This window comes from Podarcis vaucheri (assembly GCF_965113315.1).
Source record: "Podarcis vaucheri genome assembly, chromosome: 1".
Taxonomy (NCBI): domain Eukaryota; kingdom Metazoa; phylum Chordata; class Lepidosauria; order Squamata; family Lacertidae; genus Podarcis; species Podarcis vaucheri.
This window is the reverse complement of record NC_138759.1, coordinates 68,999,168-69,011,559: the sequence shown is the minus strand read 5'-3', so window position 1 is coordinate 69,011,559 and position 12,392 is coordinate 68,999,168.

Genomic DNA, 12,392 nt, shown 5'->3' with positions numbered 1-12,392 from the left:
AGGACAAATGGAGAAGACCTGAGGCTCTCCCATTCCATTGAAGTAGAAAACTACTGGAGAAGGCTAGGCCCCTTTAAGCAAAGCAACATCTTGAAGCATAGGTGCTGCTAGTAATTACCGGTAGACAGAAAATCCTCCTGCTGCTATTGCAACACCAGAGCTCAGTTTGAGCTGATTCATTGGGGGAGCAACTTTAGATTCCTGTGTTCCTCAAGCCCTGGCTTCCAGCCTAAAACCTGCCCTGCCTTACACTCAGTTTGGGATTTGCCTTGTTGTGGGCCACATTAAAAAAAAAAACAAAAACGTTAAAGCAAAGCTTTCCAAATTTTTCATGTTGGTGACACACTTTTTAGACATACATCATTTCAAGACTCCTGCCCACCTAGCAGTTTGAAAGCACAAAGTGCAAGTAGATAAATAGGTACTGCTCCAGCGGGAAGGTAAATGCTGTTTCTGTGTACTGCTCTGGTTCGCCAGAAGTGGCTTAGTCATGCTGGCCACATGACCCGGAAGCTGTACGCCAGCTCCCTTGGCCAATAAAGCGAGATGAGCGCCGCAACCCCCAGAGTCGGTCACGACTGGACCTAATGGTCAGGGGTCCCTTTACCTTTACCTTTTACATTTCACGACACAGTAATTCAGTTTTACTAGCAAACCGGAGGTTAAACTAACTCCTTTCCAGCCCCGGGAGGAAAGCGGGGAGCATTTGCAAGGCACACCTGCACACTGCAGCCGACACACTCATGTGTCACGACACAGTTTGGAAAGCTATGAGATATGCAAGTTAATTCAAATTGAGACTACTTCCCCCAGATAACCTTTAATTTCTTCCCTAACTACTCTATGATCTTAAAATCTAAGGAATACATTAAAGGAAATACATACAAAGTCAATGTCAATCTGATGTACCATATTTTCTTTTCTTTAATTCTTGCTATGTTAACTTTACACTGAGGTTATAATTTTTCTAGCTATAGGATGCTACAGTAGACAGAAATCAGGCTTGACTGAATGTATTTCAAAGTACAGATTTTTTTCACTGTTAATAAGCTTTTGCATATTCAGTTGCAATAAACTGCTTCGGCCCAGTATACCTGAAGGAGCGTCTCCACCCCCATCGTTCTGCCCGGACACTGAGGTCCAGCGCCGAGGGCCTTCTGGCGGTTCCCTCATTGCGAGAAGCGAAGCTACAGGGAACCAGGCAGAGGGCCTTTTCGGTGGTGGCGCCCGCCCTGTGGAATGCCCTCCCATCGGATGTCAAGGTGATGGAAAACTACCTGACATTCAGAAAACATCTTAAGGCGGCCCTATTCAGGGAAGCTTTTAATGTATGATATTTTAGTGTTTTTTGGTTTCTGTGGAAGCCGCCCAGAGTGGCTGGGGAAACCCAGCCAGATGGGCGGGGTATAAATAATAAATTATTATTATTATTATTATTGTTGGTTGACATTGTGATGTAAACTTGTTATTAAATAAAGACTGTTATGGGGCATATACCGTGCATTATTTTGATGGCTGAGATTTTAATTAAAAAAACACACACCACATGCTAGCAGTGGTTTGAAGAATTGACTCTTAAGAAACTAGAGCAAATGAACATGTAATGCAACTTTATACTTGTTGAACACACTTGTAACAGTTAGACTGGAAATAAATCTATTTAGCAATTTTAAAAAAGAAAAGAAAAAAGCAGTGTTTGAAAAGCGAAGATGTTGCTAGTTTGAGCTACTGCATGCTCCCTTTTATGTTGGCAATATTAAATACTTCTATTCATAAAAATAAGGGCAAGAATGAGGTGAAAGTTGGAATCTGCATATATTAGTGATACATGCATAGCAAAAGGAGAACAGTGAAGGCAACCCACTAATTGCTGTATTATGCAATTGCTCGGAGCTGTGATCAGAACAGGCTTGGAAGGCAGCAGAACTCTCTCAGGCTGGAAGGAAAACTAGGATGGCTAGACATATTAGAAGCGATGCTCACATGGTAAGGGCAAGAATAGATGGCTCACAGGGCACGAGCAGAACAAAAGCTGCATGCTACTCTCCCAAGGGGAATTTTATGGGAATTCACTGCTTGGTAAAGGCTTATTTGCCTTCCAAAGCCTCTGGAGGTTGCATCTGAATGGTCTCTGCTTGGGTCTCTCCTTGCATTGCTGAGAATTTATTTCCAGTTATCTATTGATTTTGTGAATGCTTTAATTATACTTTATCACATGCTATTGATTTTGTTATATTTGATGTTTGTTTTATGGAAGCATTTGGGGTCATTATGTTTGGGGTCTTTGTGACAAAAAATAGCATAGGAAAAACAGCAATGAATAAACTGTGATGTGTTTTTTGAAAGGACGTCTACAATACATTAACAAATGTGTATGGACTTGCTTATTATGGTGTTTTTCACATTCTCTGAGACATGCAACAACACAGTACTGGGTCCTTTCATTTAGTCAGTGCAAGTGCTGACTAAATAATGGTTAAAGTGTTGAACTGGAGCCTAGGAAACCAGAGTTCAAATCCACACTCAGCCATGAAGTTCACTGCATGACCTTGAGCCAGTCACAGCCTCTCAGCCAAACCTGCCCAACAGGGTAATTTTGCAGGTGAAATGAGGTGAAAAATCATGTATGCCACCTCGAGCTTCTTGGAGGTGTTAGTAGTAGTAGTAGTAGTAGTAGTAGTAGTAGTAGTAGTAATTTATTATTTATAACCCGCCCATCTGACTGGATTTCCCCAGCCACTCTGGGCAACTTCCAGCAGAATATTAAAATACAATGAGAATATATTTATTTAAATAAATGAATTGCATCCCCACAAAAGAGGTCAGAAATTTACATAACACTTGCATGCAATCTTAGAAATGATTGTTACTATTTAAATAAAAGCATCACACATCTCACTATAATGTGGAAGGCGGTGACCAAGAGATCTGTTTATCTGCTCAGTCTGCTGTCCGAGTGCTGGCTGTTGATAGGGAATATCAGGACCTCTGATCTCTCTTCCTATGGTTCTTCAACCAGATTTGGGATAGACACTCCTGAATCAGTGATTCCTAATACAGATCCTGATAAGATATTAATATTTATCTCGCAATAGTGGCCAGGGGAGGGGGGAATGTAAGCAATTACCAATCCATAAAACAAATAGTTTTGGGTTCTTCTCTAGCCTCTGGTCATTCAGTGTTTTAAAAAATATCTGTCAATTAACTTTGTAAAATGCAATGAACTCTATCACTTTGACTTTCTAAAGGCATAAGAAATCTGGCATCACCATAAGAGCACATTAGGAGTCTCAAGCACAGCAAGGTTGTTCTCCCCTTCCACTGTGTTGCAAGTTGCATTTGCACATTGATGTACACATCAGAGGGGGGACGTACAGTATTCACACCATGCATGTTACTTGTTTGGGTTCCCTACACCTGTAACCCCAGCCTGAACTCAAATGTACGCACTTCGCTTAAGTGCAAAGTAAATGGCGGTTCATGTTCTCAAATGGGATGGAAGCTGGTTTGAGGGAAAACAAGCAGCAGTGTTTCTCAAGAAACTGCAGGGTAGACATGTCCTGCGGCCAGTGTCATACATAGATGACTTCAGACGCCAGTGGTGAAAGTGCAATGGAGCCCGAATAAATGGCAATGGGTACCCAACCGAATACATTTATAAGTTTGAGTCGCATATGCCTCTGTCTCTTGCCACCCTCCCTCCCTCTATTGGCACTGCTACTTGAAATCCACTTTTGCCCCAGAGCAAAAGGCCTAAGGGCGAGTTGGGTGAAGAGGCCTCTGCTCCTCAGAAGGAGTTTCCAAGGTCTGATCTCCCTGCACTGCTCTACAATCCTATGATTCTCTGAGGATGGACTTCCTTCTCTATTCACACAGAGGTCAATTTACAGTATCCTACGTCACCCACGTATATATATTTATTTCCACATATTATCCTCACTGGTCTCCCACATGCTCCAGTAGCATCCAGGTTTAGTAATTTGAGATACCATCTTTTTAATTCTTGGCAAAACTAATTCCTCAGAATGACTTAACTGTCTCAGTCCTCCCCCTGCTTCTCATCCACAATACAGGGTGGAGGTTGCTATTTTTGGCACTACTTTTACTTCTTGCTTGGTCATGAGTCACACAGTGCATGTCCCAGCCTGTGATGATTCCTAGAGTTTTCACACTTATATATATACTTACTGTATTGTCTTTGTGCTTCTGATTTATTTATGATAATAAAAGACAGTGGGTATTTTAAAAAGAGAACCTTGAACCATATGCTCATGGTTTTTAACTGCGACTTGTTAATCTGAAGAAGAGCAACCTCAGAGGAATTTAAAGGTTTCTTTTAATTTTGGTTGCATTTTAAACAGGAGAGCGTATTCATTCACATTTTATGTCTGTGCTAATAGGCATTTTGCTGTATTTACAATAGCCCTAGGCTACAAGCAATAAATATTTATTGGAATGGATTTTTTTTTTAAAGGCAGCCTGCCAGCATGATTAAATTATCAGTGCAAGAGGCTGTGTGCTATTGCCACCTTGTGGCAGGATTAAGCAGCAGCCCTCTACATATTGTTACAAATTGGGGTAACAGAGTTTGGGGGTGCAAGGGCACTCATAGCTGCTAGAATTAGTGAATGTTAGAAATTAATAAATGGCAGAATCTACATAATATTTGGAGTATTGAAAGGAAGATGCCAGGCCAGTGTAAAATACTGGCTAATCCTCCCCTTTTAAGTGGAACCTCTCAGACTGTGAGGCATTATCATATATATTATTTTTACTATTTATTGAATTTATATTCTGCCCTATACCCAGGGGTCTCGGGGCGGTTCACAGACTAAAATCAATATATAAAACCACAAAATACATAATAAAAATAAAAATAACAACCCAATAGCCCCCTCAAAAAAACCCAGATTTTAAAGGGCATAGGATGTAAATCAGATCAACCAAAGGCTTGGTTAAAAAGGAACGTTTTTGCCTGGTGCCTAAAGGTGTATAATGAAGGCACCAGGTGAACTGATATACTGATAAGAGTTGTAGTAGAAAACCTCTGGATGTCAATCAGCTTGGGGAAAGCTGGATTAGAAAACGCACCAATGCTCTGAGGATTTTAGTGACTGATAACTTTTGGAGAGAGAAGGCAACTGAGCTACAGTGATGGGTGGGATAATAGAGTGGGCACCCAAGACATAGCGTCATAGAACTGTAGAGTTGGAAGGAGCTCTGAGGATCATCTAGTCAAAGCCTCCGCAGTGCAGGAATCTCAACAGTCGCCCAGTTGACTATTTGGATGGGCCGTCTCTGCATTTATTCAGAGAGGCAACAGCTTGGCGAGATCTTACAAGTTCCTGGACATGTTCCTGTTACGTGTGTCAGCTAAAGTTCGCCATTGCTGACTGCCCCCAAGAGAATGCCTCAGTGAACTGGCTTGAATGCCTCTTCCTCTTTGGAAACACTGAAAACATTTGGCACGGCCAGCCACTTTGTTCTGGACCTTTTGGAAACCATCCCAGCTACATGTCTTCTTTTTATGCCTCTCCCCAAAGGGACGTGCTTTGTGAAAGAGGTTGTGCAAACCCATCAAACAATGCCATCGTGTTGAAGCCAAGCCCTTGGTGTGCACTGAGAGCATCGTCCACCTCCACCTTTCCACTGACGTATGACCACTGAGCCTGGCAGGACTCCAAGCACCATTCTGGCCTTGGCATGTGCCATGTTAGAAATCAGTGGACAGTTCTCAGAAAATTGTCGCAGCCTTGAACAGACTGAGATGAAATATCTTATTTATATAGTGGCCTTAAGGGCTGAGAGGGAGAAGGGAAGTCAGAATGGTTTCACGCGCCTGGTGCAATGTGAGAAGCAGCCACCTGTGCTTCTTCCGTGTCTTTGTAATGTGTGATTTAATGAGATTTCAATAACAATAAGTTACTGCTACAGTGAGGATTGGACCTGAGTTTCATTGCTTTTCAGAACAATTCGTTTCTCAGAAACCTGGCTCTTAAATTAGGATTTTTATCTAGTTTCATTTGAGTTTAAGGTGAAATTAAACATTACACTCAACAAGGCTACTGCCACAAACTGTCATGACTTTGTAATATGAAATACCAGTATTTAAGAATTCTGATATTTTGTGTGTGTGTGTTTGTTTGTGTGTGTATAAATGTTTTTTCCATTCTCAAAAGAGATGAGCACTGAAAAGACAAGGCAACTCTCATATTTTTGACTCCTTATATTGTGTTATATTGTGTTGCCCTCCACCTCTCCATTAGGCAGTTTGTGTGCCAATTCAGAATTCAAACAAAAACTCTGAAAAGACAGGGAAGAAAATTAAAAGTTAAAGATAAGTGGGACTATTGAAAGTTATGGAAGTCTCTGCTGTGTTCACTGGAGTCATTTTCAGCAAGTAGTTCAGCTGAAGAACTGATGACAGGTCACTTCCATACCCTGGAGAACCAAAGAAGAACTAAATCTTTAGAACTTGAGATCTTCACAACAAAATGAAGTAATTAATGTTCCCTATACCAAAAATCAAAGGAGACCTACTATTAAGTGATTGAAGACATGAAATGAATATGAAGGATTTTTATCATCTCTGTCCTCCTCTCTCTCACACACGCCAATCATGCACACAAACAATTCTCTGAGCCAAAATCAGTGTTGTCATTTTCTAGTTGAAATGTTGCTGTTTTAACCCAAACTAATTGCTATGTTTTCTGGAATGGACTTAGTAGGAGTTCCTCTCTGGTCATTTCCAAACACAACAACTGCAGTTCAGTGTGTTCTTTCTCATTGCTGAATAGAATTTGATGTTCTTAAAAAAAAGTCACCTTCAAGCTGATCATCATGTGAATGAAATAATAAGGATATCAATGGAAGGATCGGAAGCAGCAGACGCACAAGACGCAATGGAAGAATTAACTCATTGTGTTTCAGAAACTAATTACCTGAGTTGTACAAAATTAAATCAAGAAATCCAACCCTCCCTCATTTCAGCTCTAGGGAAAACACTGGATGAATATATGTCACCTTTAGGCTTACTGGTCCTCTAAATCCCAGAACATTGTGTTACCTTTACTTCAATGGCTCTGTAATGGGAGAAGAGAAAGCAAATGAGTTTATTCATAATACTACTTTGAGTCAAAAGTTTATATTTTGACCAAAGGTCAACATGGCTTTGGAGTTTACAGCTTTTTTGTAAGAGGCAGTCTGGTCATCAGGCTGACAGACAGCAGCTTTTTATAACATACCAAGTTTGTATCCCAGGAAATCTTTGTTCTCGGTATTTTTGCCAACTCAGTTACATGGACCAATGTATTATCCCATCTTGACAATCTTGTCATTTATTAGGACATTGCAGGATTGGTCTACATGCTAGGAGACTGCATGATCCCTTCCAGTTGGGATTCAGGCCTCATCATGGGACTGAAACTGCCTTGGTCGCACTGGTTGATGATCTCCGGCGGGCTAGGGACAAAGGTGAGAGCTGTTTCCTAGTTCTGCTGGATCTCTCAGCGGCGTTTGATACCATCGACCATAGCATCCTTCTGGACCGTCTTGAGGGGCTGGGAGCTGGGGGCACTGTCATACAGTGGTTCCGCTCCTTCCTCCTGGGCCGTGTTCAGAAATTGGTGGTGGGGGATGAGTGTTCAGACCCCTGGGCTCTCACTTGTGGGGTGCCTCAGGGTTCTGTCCTCTCCCCCATGCTTTTCAACATTTACATGCAGCCGCTGGGAGAGATCATCAGGAGGTTTGGGCTGGGTGTTCATCAGTATGCCGATGATACCCAGCTCTACCTCTCTTTTAAATCAGAACCAGTGAAGGCGGTGAAGGTACTGCGTGAGTGTCTGGAGGCGGTTGGAGGATGGATGGCGGCTAACAGATTGAGGTTGAATCCTGACAAGACAGAAGTACTGTTTTTAGGGGACAGGAGGCGGGCAGGTGTGGAGGATTCCCTGGTCCTGAATGGGGTAACTGTGCCCCTGAAGGACCAGGTGCGCAGCCTGGGAGTCATTTTGGACTCACAGCTGTCCATGGAGGCACAGGTCAAATCTGTGTCCAGGGCAGCTGTTTACCAGCTCCATCTGGTACGTAGGCTGAGACCCTATCTGCCTGCGGACTGTCTCGCCAGAGTGGTGCATGCTCTGGTTATCTCCCGCTTGGACTACTGCAATGCACTCTACGTGGGGCTACCTTTGAAGGTGACTCGGAAACTACAACTAATCCAGAATGCGGCAGCTAGACTGGTGACTGGGGGCGGCCGCCGAGACCATATAACACCGGTCTTGAAAGACCTACATTGGCTCCCAGTACGTTTCCAAGCACAATTCAAAGTGTTGGTGCTGACCTTTAAAGCCCTAAACGGCCTCGGTCCAGTATACCTGTGCTGGTCCCGGGGGTAAGGTACCGTGAGTGTAGCAGAGTCCACACGAAGAGGGGCGAGGTCCGATGCAGAGAGCCGGGCGGGGAACAGGAACGCTGGAACAGAAGGCTGAGCAGGTAACAGGAACGCCGGATGGTCAGGAACAGGAGGCCGAGCAGGGAACAGGAGTACTGGATAGTCAGGAACAGGAAGCCGAGCAGGGATCAAGAACACAGGAAGGTCCGTAGCCAACAACGACGTTGCTCCCGCAACCTGGGGCCGGCCTGACTGGGCTTTTATCCTCTTCCAAGGTCAGGGGCGGTCCCGACCCCCAGGAGCCCCGCCTCCTCTGGCCTTAAGGCGAGCACTCCTCCTGGGGGCAACCAGTTCCCTTCGCCTCTCTGCCCTAAGCCTCTGCAGATCAGGAGAGGCCGAAGGGTTACTGGGCCCTGGAGGAGGCTCACCTGTGGCCACTGAGTCATCAAGCCCCTCTGGGGCCAGAAGGGCTTCACCTGGGGCCAGCTCCTGATGCACTGCCACAGGTGCAGGCTCCTCAGCATCTAGGCCTTGCCCCAGTTCAGCCGGCCCTGGAGGCGGGGACTCCTGTGCAGGCTGGGATTCCTCTGTTTCATCCTCCGAATCGGAATCCCAGGCCATCACAATACCTGAAGGAGCGTCTCCACCCCCATCCTTCTGCCCGGACGCTGAGGTCCAGCGCCGAGGGCCTTCTGGCGGTTCCCTCATTGCGAGAAGCAAAGCTACAGGGAACCAGGCAGAGGGCCTTCTCGGTAGTGGCGCCCGCCCTGTGGAACGCCCTTCCAGCAGATGTCAAAGCGATAAACAACTACCTGACATTCAGAAGACATCTTAAGGCAGCCCTGTTCAGGGAAGTTTTTAACGTGTGATTTTACTGTATTTTTGGTTTTATGGAAGCCGCCCAGAGTGGCTGGGGAGGCCCAGCCAGATGGGCGGGGTATAAATAATAAATTATTATTATTATTATGACATATTTCAATGCCATTTTTCATCTGCAGACCTCATTTTCATCAATAACACCCCTGCTATGAGTTGCCAAAATTGGTCTTAAAGGTAAAGGTCCAGTCGTGACCGACTCTGGGGTTGCGGCGCTCATCTCGCTTTATTGGCTGAGGGAGCCGGCATACAAATTCCAGGTCATGTGGCCAGCATGACTAAGCCGCTTCTGGCGAACCAGAGCAGCGCACGGAAACGCCAATTACCTTCCCACCTGAGCGGTCCCTATTTATCTACTTGCACTTGGGGTTGCTTTCGAACTGCTAGGTTGGCAGGAGCAGGGACCGAGCAACGGGAGCTCACCCCGTCGCGGGGATTCGAACCGCCGACCTTCTGATCAGCAAGCCCTAGGCTCTGTGGTTTAACCCACAGCGCCACCTGCGTCCCTTAAAATTGGTCTTAGGCAAGTACAAAAGAAAACAAATACATTAGCAAGGATAGGTTATTGCTATGAAGCGATCTTTCTCTCATTTTTGTTGGACATTCTGCCTGTTATATTAGAATAGCTCATATTAGAAATAACTTTAATAGCTAGTAGGGGCTGACCCGAGATCGTTTCTTGGCAAACACATATTCCCAGAAGAGTCCCAAAGTGGGGAGCATATGAGCCTTAATCAAGCTGGTACCTTCCAGATGTTTTGGACATCAATTTCTGTCAGCACAACTACAACATCTGGAGGGTTAAATGAAGGCTGCTTTAGATACAAGAAACTTGAAATGGATTGGGGGTGGGGGAATATACAGGAGAGAATCAGCAGAAAGGCAGAAGGATGTTTAATCGCTTCCATGCTTGCCAGCTCTCCTTTTTACATGCTCCCCAGGGCTGCTGTCTCCTTAGCTGGATTTACTGTTTCCAGCTTGGGGTGGAATTAATTTTAAATGCCCGAAGGAGCACATGCGTGAGAGAATCCTGGGCAGGGAATTGAGTTCTGGGGAGAACACAGAGTTAGGACTGTGCAGGATTGGAGGACCGCCGCTTTGCCGAGTTCAGAACGACACATTCCACCTTGACTACAGAGTTCAGTCACAGCTTTTGCTCGGCAAAGCAAGTGTGTCTGTGTGGGAGACCGAGAGAGCTTTCCAGAGGCTAGCTAGCTGGCAGGAGAGGGACACTTAGTTCTCCTTTCACCTGGCTCTTTTTGTGTCTCTTCCAGTTCCACTCCCACCAGCTCCTGCTTCCTCAGCTCACCTGCCACTCCTCCACTGGAGAACGGCTTTCCACGCCCCAAGGAGAAGTGGCGGCCAGGGAAAGAGCAGTCGGAATAAGCAACCTGAGCCCGAGATGCACTTCTGATTTGCTCAGGTGCCTGTTCCCTTCCGTGGACAAGCAGCAAAAAGGTGATCAGGTGAGTTGATGGTAAAGGTCATCCAGATTTTAGCTGCCTACCTCCTGAATGAAGATTGGGCAGTGCCTGCTTGTCTCGGAAGCAGTGCAAATAAGCTGCTTCGCTATCAGTGGTGAGCCCACTTTCAGCTGCCACCATCTCTTGCTCCTTATCAGAGATACCTTATACCAGTGGTGGGGAACCTTCCGCCCTCCACAACAGACTCCTATCAGTCCCAGTCAGTCTCCCAGCACAGGAGAAGAAGCATGGCTTGTGAAGAGGTCCAAGGGCCAGATAAAGATGCCTGGATGCATTTGGTCTCCCAGGCCTGCCTTAGCAGGAAACAAGCACCAGGCACAGAGAGCAGCAGTTACTGGCCACGGACTTCACCTGACACAAGCTCTTAAGACAGACTGAGAAACGATGCATTTTAAATACTATTAAAAGAAATAATAATTGAAGTATGTACAAAACAGTCCAGGAGAGCTTCAGTTATCTTTCTGGAAAGTTTTAAAACTCATGGTGCCAAGGAATCCTAGGGGGTACATGCCTTGTGACGTCCTGTTCTATAAATAGTTTATATTGCAAGAATGCCTGGGAGTTTTAAAAGGTCAGCATTTCTGAAATTTTGCACATTGCCTTTTGAAGAGAAACCTGGCCTCTTACAATTGCAGTGGTTTTCATGGGATTTAAGGTCCTTTTTATAGTGTCTCATCAATGGACCAGACCCTAAAAGCACCTTGTTTTATAATCCTAGGAAAAGTTAGAAACTGCTTTGTTCATTTCTGAGAGAAAAACCTGAAGCTTAATCCAGTTAAATATTTTGGGCTGGGAAGCGTTCTGATCTGAGACTTGCAACCTGACCTGGATTGGGTTCCACTAAGTCTGCAGCTCGAGGGTTCTCCTGGACTTGATGCTGTGGAGGCGCTGGTTGTATTGGTAACTAGCAGTATTTTTATAACAACAATAATTTAAAAAATTGTTTAGGCTGGTTTAAAGGTGATTTGAAGGACTGCTTTCTTCCAATCAAATCCAGCTGGTCCTTAAGTTGCACTGTCAAGGTCAAACAGATTGGTGGGCATTAAAGATGCTACTTTTTCAGAGGCCCTGTACTTTGGAACTCTCTCATAAAGAAGTTTTCACTAGACATTAAAAACATATTTGTTTCAAGCTGCACTTCATTAAAAGTTCTGTGAACTGGGCTCTAAACCACTGCTGTATTATTTTTTTTTGTAATTGGATTGTTTCATTTGTATTTTTAAATTTGCTATTTATATTACTTTATTACATTTATATCTCACCTTTCCTCTGAGGAAGTGGCATATATGATTCTTCTGCTACTCATTTTATCCTCACAGCAATTTGGTGAGTTGGAGGAGGGGGCTATTGGTTTCATTTGTTATTGTTTTTATTATGTATTTTGTGTTTTTATCTTGTGCTTTTATGCTGTGAACTGCCCTGAGATCTGTGGATGAAGGGCAGTATACTACTACTACTACTGCTGCTGCTGCTGCTGCTGCTGCTACTGCTGCTGCTGCTGCTACTACTACTAGATTAGGCTGAGGGATAGTGACTGGCCCCAACTTGCCAGGTTAATTCCATTGCTGAGTGTGGATTTTAACCCTGGATTCCCAAGTCATCATCCATTATGCTAACCACTTTACTACACTGGTTCTCCA